Here is a 6,951-nt window from a genome sequence, read left to right on the forward strand (position 1 = left end):
TCTGGCTTCTGGGTCACGTCGCATGAGGAAAACACTTTCTGTTTCACAAAAGGCTGAATACTAGCAGCGGTTAAACAGTTATTTGCGTCCCAAAAACTGCATCAGGAGGTTAAAAGGGTCGGTTCATTCAAAAATGACTTCTGTGTCACGTCGTTTCAAACCTGTGTGGCTTTATCTCTTCAGCTGAACACAAAATGAGATGTTTTGACGAATATCCTAGCTGCTTTTTTCAGTATAATGAAAGCGAAGGAGAACTGAAGATGTCAAGCTCCAACAAGGCAAAAAAGCATCATAAAAGTGGCCCGTATGACTCAAGCACTGTATCCCAAGTCATCTGATGTCACATAATAGCTTTGTGTGAAGAACAGACCAAAACTGAAGAAACAATTCACTGATAATCTAAACATCTGTGCCAGCTTTCTCATGGGAAATGCAGATGTCCAGTTTGAGGACAAATCATTCTAATGAGTTGGATCTTTTCAATCATTCAGTTCACTACCAAAAAAAAACCAAAAGACAAACTGTTAATTGTTAATTCTTAATTGAGTGGCCAACATTGAAATGTAATTGAATATAAGTGCATGTCTCCTATTTCACTTGTTTTAAGTATAAACAAGTGTTTTTTTTTTTTTTTTAAAAAAAAGAAATGCATCAGGACAAAAAAGTCCAAATAAAATTAAATAAATAAATAAAATAAATTTAATTTAATTATTTTAATTTATTTTTAATTTAATTTAATTTGTAAAAATAACTATTGGGACTATTTTATAAAGATTTGAGTGCTTTATAAAACCTCCTTTAAACCAGATAAAACTTAAGTGTATTTTGATCTAGACACTCATATTCAAGTCAAGTCAAGTCTGCTTTATTGTCAATTCTTCCACATGTACAGTACATACACACAGAGAATTAAAGATATAATCTATGAAAACAAGTCTTGATATCTTAATGTTGCTTCCCAGGCAAAGTTAACTTGTTTCAAGGATTTTTAAACTTTAAAAAAGTCAGAACAGACCAATAAATATATATATATATTTTCACCCATATCTTTGATAGAATGTGAGAAGACTTTAAATGACATGCATGGGTTGTCTGGACTACTTTTATGGTGCTTTCGGGTGCTTTTTGAAGCTTATTATAATTGCATTAAAAAACGATAGTCATACAGGTTTGGAACAACATGAAAGTGAGTAAATGAAGACATTTTGGCTGAACTACTTCTTTAACTACATCGTTTGCATGTGTGCTCGCCATTTGACAAGCATCTGATTTTGCATTGGAAACAAACACAAAGAGACACTTTGTGAGACGGTCAAAACAGTCAGCAGTCATGCACACACCAGGACCACGAAAAATACAAAACATTACACAACAGTCCATCCCAGAGTTATTTAAGGAAGGACGGGGTGGAAAGCTACAGTAGGTCAGGGTAGCACACAGATCCAAGTACGACCTTCCAGGCCGCTGATTTGAAATTAAATTGAGCATTCAACACGGCTGTTAGCGTTCATTAATGAATCTCTTCTCAAATAATGAGCTTTAGCGTGCGCTCTGTAGCCACGCCGGCGGCCATCATTCAGCTGACATCTGACGGCGTCTTTAGAGGAAGAGTGGCAGCGAGTGTGAAATTAGCCCCATGTGGAGCGGCTAAAGCACGCCGAATCCAGAGATAATTGACGGAGGGAACGTTTAGATGGGTTTGTGGGTTGGTTGGGCACCCGCTCGACTGGAGGTCATCGGCTAAAACGCGTGAGTCATGCAAGACTTTAAAACTCTCTGCCAGGCCTGGAAAAACATTAAGAAAATACCACAAAAGTGGTGTCAGATTGTCTGCATGTGTCTGTTTAGACCTGCAATGTTAGGTCTGAAACACTAGTGAGCTCTTGTTTTTAGGTTTTAAAGCCATCAAGAAATGTCACCTGTTGTATTTCTAACTAAACAGAGACATTTCATGAGCAAAATGTGGATGGGAGCTTATAGGAAAAAAAGATGCCCATATATGGTCGCTCAAGGGGATTGGTTGAAATGTGAAAGGGATTTGTGATACAGAAATCAAAGTCGTTTCAGTAAAATCAGTGGAGCAAAGTTATATATTTTATATAAAATATTCAGATTTTTTTTTTTAACTCCAAAATAATTTGAATAATTCAAAATAAGACAATAACATATAATAAAAAAAAGGAAAATAGTCAATTTAGATTTCATGATGACTCTAATGGCTATAAAGCTAAACCATATCTCCAAAACAGGACTCTGAAGCAGTGTTATTTTAATATCACTGACATACAATTTTTTTATAAAATACAAGTTTTTGTAAAATATTTTGAATTAGATTTAATTTTTATATTTTCTTCTACTTTATATGTTCCTAAACTGTATATATTTTTTATAGTTTAGATAAAGCTTTAGCAATTTTGAATTAATATATCTATATAGTTATTTAGGTTTACTGTTTTCCATTTTGTAAGTTACAGTACTTAGTTTAGTATATACAGTCAGATAGATAGATAAACATTTGTACATATATTAGTATTAGGCATATATATATTATATATATTCAATTAGTTAAAATATTTAATATATATATATACAATGTTCATTTAATTTTATTTCAATTATTTATTTTATTTAACGATGATAACCCTGCTCTGAATTCCTCAATTGCTGTCCTACTTTGTATCCCAGATGTTCCCTAAAAAAGAGACAAGTAAAGCAGCATTCTAGGGTTTTTTTTTTTATTGGGTATCTTGGCCAGAATGAGGATAGCAGGCCTCTAGGACACGTTCAGGAAGCAGCTGAACTTTCCCCGTCTTGCTTGCTTTCAGAACAACAATTTTGTCCCAGTTAAGTGCTTTAACGCGCGTTACTTTCAGGGACATTTCCAATGGCGAGATTTGTTTTGACGGCAGCCATAAAAAGCTTCAAACTCAGCGTTAAAGAGTCAAAGGCCTGTCACTTAATGGCAGAAACGAGTAGAATGGCATCGCTCTAGATCTGACGGGGGCCACCGGAGGCGCGTGTACGTCGAGCCCCACGGTGCTGCGTGTTAAACTGCGACTCGTGATGAATGAGTGTTTCAAGGAGATTCATGTTTCATATTCAATGTGGGTAAGACAAATCGGACGGCACACATAAATCTTGCATATCTCCACATTAGCGATGCATAGCAGGATATCAGGCAATCCAGTTCAAACAGCGCCTTGGGTTAGTGTTTGAGCAGAATTAATGAGACAGAATGGCAAAACAACCAGAGATGAATGGAGGCTCCGCGGTTCAAAAGAAGCGGATGAGAGAAGAGATCCCTGCAAAGCATTACCTGTTTAAAACAGGATGGACAAGTTTCCCACAATTCAGTCTAGAAAACAGAAAAAAAGGAAAGAAAATGAACTGAATACATAGTCATTTAGCGTTTTGAAAACTCAAATTATAGTTATGACACGCACTCAACAATGCAACCTTAAAAAGAAGATGATTAATGGCAAACCTACTGAAAAATCCAGCTAAAAATAGCATCTGATGGTAGAGGCTGGTTTTATATGGTTTTAGGTAGTGATTAATTGAAAACCATCAAATGAAGATGATTAAGAGTTACTGGTTTTAACTAGATTTTCCAGTACGGTTGCAATCTTCTCATGGTAGATGCTGGTTTTGTCTGGTTTCTAGGTGGTCATTAACTGAAACGGTCAAATAAAGAAAATTAATGGCAACCCTGCTGGAAAATCCAGCTAAAACTAGATTCTGATGGTACGCTGGTTTTATATGGTTGAAACCAAGAAATGAAGAAGATAAATGGCAACTGGAAATCCAGCTAAATCCAACATTTGATGGTAGACGCTGGTTTTATTTAGTTCAAACCATGAAATGAAGAAGGTTCTTGGCAACCCTACTGGAAAATCCAGCTAAAACCAGCTTTTTATAGCATGCACTGGTTGAAATCATGAAATAAAGATGATTAATGGAAACCCTACTGGAAAATCCATCTAAAAACCAGCTTCTGATGGTAGACGCTGGTTTTGTTTTAGATGGACATTAGTTGAAACCATCAAATGAAGATGATTATGGGTTGCTGGTTTTAACAGGTTTTAGCTGGATTTTCCACTAGGGTTGCCATCTTCTCATGGTAGATGCTGGTTTTATCTGGTTTCTAGGGGATCATTAACTAAAAATTGTCAAATAAAGAAGATTAATGGCAACCCTACTAGAAAATCCAGCTAAAACTAGATTCTGACGGTGAAAGCTGGTTTTATATGGTTGAAACCATTAAATGAAGAAGGTAAATGGCAAACCTACAGGAAAAAGCAGCTAAAACCAGCTTCTGACGGAAGACGCTGGTTTTGTTGAGTTGAAACCATGAAATGAAGAAGATAAATGGCAAACCTACAGAAAAAAACAGCTAAAACCAGCTTCTGACGGAAGACGCTGGTTTTGTTGAGTTGAAACCATGAAATGAAGAAGATAAATGGCAAAACCTACAGGAAAAAGCAAATAAAACCAGCTTCTGATGGAAGACGCTGGTTTTGTTGAGTTGAAACCATGAAATGAAGAAGATAAATGGCAAACCTACAGAAAAAAAGCAAATAAACCAGCTTCTGATGGAAGACGCTGGTTTTGTTGAGTTGAAACCATGAAATGAAGAAGATAAATGGCAAACCTACAGGAAAAAGCAGCTAAAACCAGCTTCTGACGGAAGACGCTGGTTTTGTTGAGTTGAAACCATGAAATGAAGAAGATAAATGGCAAACCTACAGGAAAAAGCAAATAAAACCAGCTTCTGACGGAAGACGCTGGTTTTGTTGAGTTGAAACCATGAAATGAAGAAGATAAATGGCAAACCTACAGAAAAAAACAGCTAAAACCAGCTTCTGATAGAAGAAGCTGGTTTTATTTCATTATTTAGAATTATTATTTTTATTTTTTCTTATGTGACCGCACACAAAATATAGTCGCACAGGCAGAAAAATGTGACCAGTTGGTCGCAGTCTGGAGCCCTGTTTTTATGGTATGCACTGGTTGGAATCATGACATGAAGAAGATTAATGGCAACCCTACTGGAAAATCCAGCTAAAACCAGTTTCTGATTCTAGACACTGGTTTTATATGGTTTCTAGGTGGTCATCATGCTGGCGGGATCAAGGTTGACCTGGTTAGTTAAGCTAGATGACCAACTTGAGCTGATATGACTTGGATTTTTCAGCAGGGAAACATTAGAGAAGAAATAAGAGAAATAACATGAGAAAGGAGTGAAGGTGTTGTGGAAGAAATTATTATAGAGCAAAATTACTAGCCTCAAGATACTGGATCTATGACAACACTGATCGACATACGGCTCACATTATTTTTTGTTTAATAACACTGACGCTGGTAGTTTTTGTGTCAAAGTTTCCCCCTAAACCCCGCCGCCGCCGCCTCACGGGTCTGAATCATCTCAGCTGGACTTCTGGCAGGTTGTGATGTTGCTGAAGGCGACTCAATCTGTCGCACAACAACTTTCCGCTAAACTAGCCGTGATATACTGCAATCATTATGCTAACACATGCATATAATTAAGGGTGTTTTTTTAACTTGATTTTTATTTTGAACAAATTTTTGGAAAATAAAAATGTATTTTTGCTACACCAATGTCCAATTAAGTTGTCACATTTTATTATATTTTATGTTTTTTATTGTTTAATTTCCAATCAAGCTAAAATTATTATTATTATTATTTGAAATTGTGCAAAAAAGTGTGCAAATATTATTCAATTTCATGAGTGTATTTGGGATAAATAAAATTCTAGCTATAAACATTTTATAATCTAGATGATTTTTGTCTTCTGAAAAATATTTTGTGCAAAGTAAAAATGTGACAAGGAACTCATTTCCAGACAATAAAGCTAATAAAACTAATTAAAATTGCTATTTTTTTTTCTCTGTTACATGAAAGTCATTAATTTTACTGCAATATCATTTATTTTTACTAAATTTCAATTGCATTTCATGTTTAGATTGAATTGTTTTACCCCTTGCATAAAATATAAAAATCCTAAAATATACAAATCAATTCTAAAAATAAAAAAACTACCTAAAAATAAAAAAGATTAAAAAAAAACATTGTTTTACTGTTATGATAAAAAAAATAAACTATTTCAAAATCTTTTGTGTAAAAAATATTTTTATCAAATTAAAAAAAATATAGGAATGTTTTGTAAGATCCAATTACAGTTGCAATTAATTTTCAAATGTAAATATTATTTAAATATTACATTTATATTTGTTTGAACATTTTAAAACTTGGACATTTTAGAAAGTGTGTTAGTGAAAACCTAGATAGTGTGAAAAGTGTACTGTAAGAGAGTTTATTTTCTAAAAGTAGTTGAAGAAACACCCAAATATACAGTAACTGAACAGTTAATTGTTTCAGTAATGGAGGGCGTCTGACGCTTTAGTCAGAGTATATACGGCACAGCGAGCGCTATTACGGCACACACCGGCCTTATACATCAACAGAGTGCCACAGAATGAGGAAATATGAGGAGGGTGAACAAAAATGACTGCGCAAATTAATAAGCTTCCACTGTGACGATGAGAAACGAGGACACTTCAGGCCGAACGCTGCAGATGTGTGTCGCCATGTAGTGGAAGTGACTGCGTCTGGCTCTGTGTACAATCACACGAACAGAAGTTAAAAACAGATCAGGAGCAACAGAATCAGGCCGTGAGCGAAGTGAAGCTCCAGCACTATACCATTAGGTTAGCACTGCATCTCCCACCTGCTCTTTACAACAGTGAGTTTCTGACATGACTGTGTTTAATTAACACAAATAAGTTATGGACATCAATATATCAGGTAACCCTGGTTTAAAAATTTTTAAAATGCCATTTCCAACTTTTTTAAGAAAAAACAAAAAAAACATTGAATAAAGTACAGACAGTGTGCAACATGTTTAGATATTTACAAAATATTTAAATGGA

At 35.0% G+C, this 6,951-nt stretch overlaps 1 protein-coding gene across 1 annotated transcript in view; it reads right to left on the reverse strand.

Annotated features, from left to right (window-relative positions):
* The window catches only part of LOC109072030 (pleckstrin homology domain-containing family A member 5-like), a 56,197-nt gene that overhangs the window by 45,181 nt on the left and 4,065 nt on the right, over positions 1-6,951 (reverse strand). Inside the window, exon 2 of the mRNA XM_042721639.1 lies at positions 3,317-3,355. The gene's annotated coding sequence lies outside the window, so the exon portion shown is untranslated. The remainder of the gene's footprint in view (positions 1-3,316; positions 3,356-6,951) is intronic.

This window comes from Cyprinus carpio, chromosome B4, assembly GCF_018340385.1.
Source record: "Cyprinus carpio isolate SPL01 chromosome B4, ASM1834038v1, whole genome shotgun sequence".
In the NCBI taxonomy this organism is placed as follows: Eukaryota; Metazoa; Chordata; class Actinopteri; order Cypriniformes; family Cyprinidae; genus Cyprinus; species Cyprinus carpio.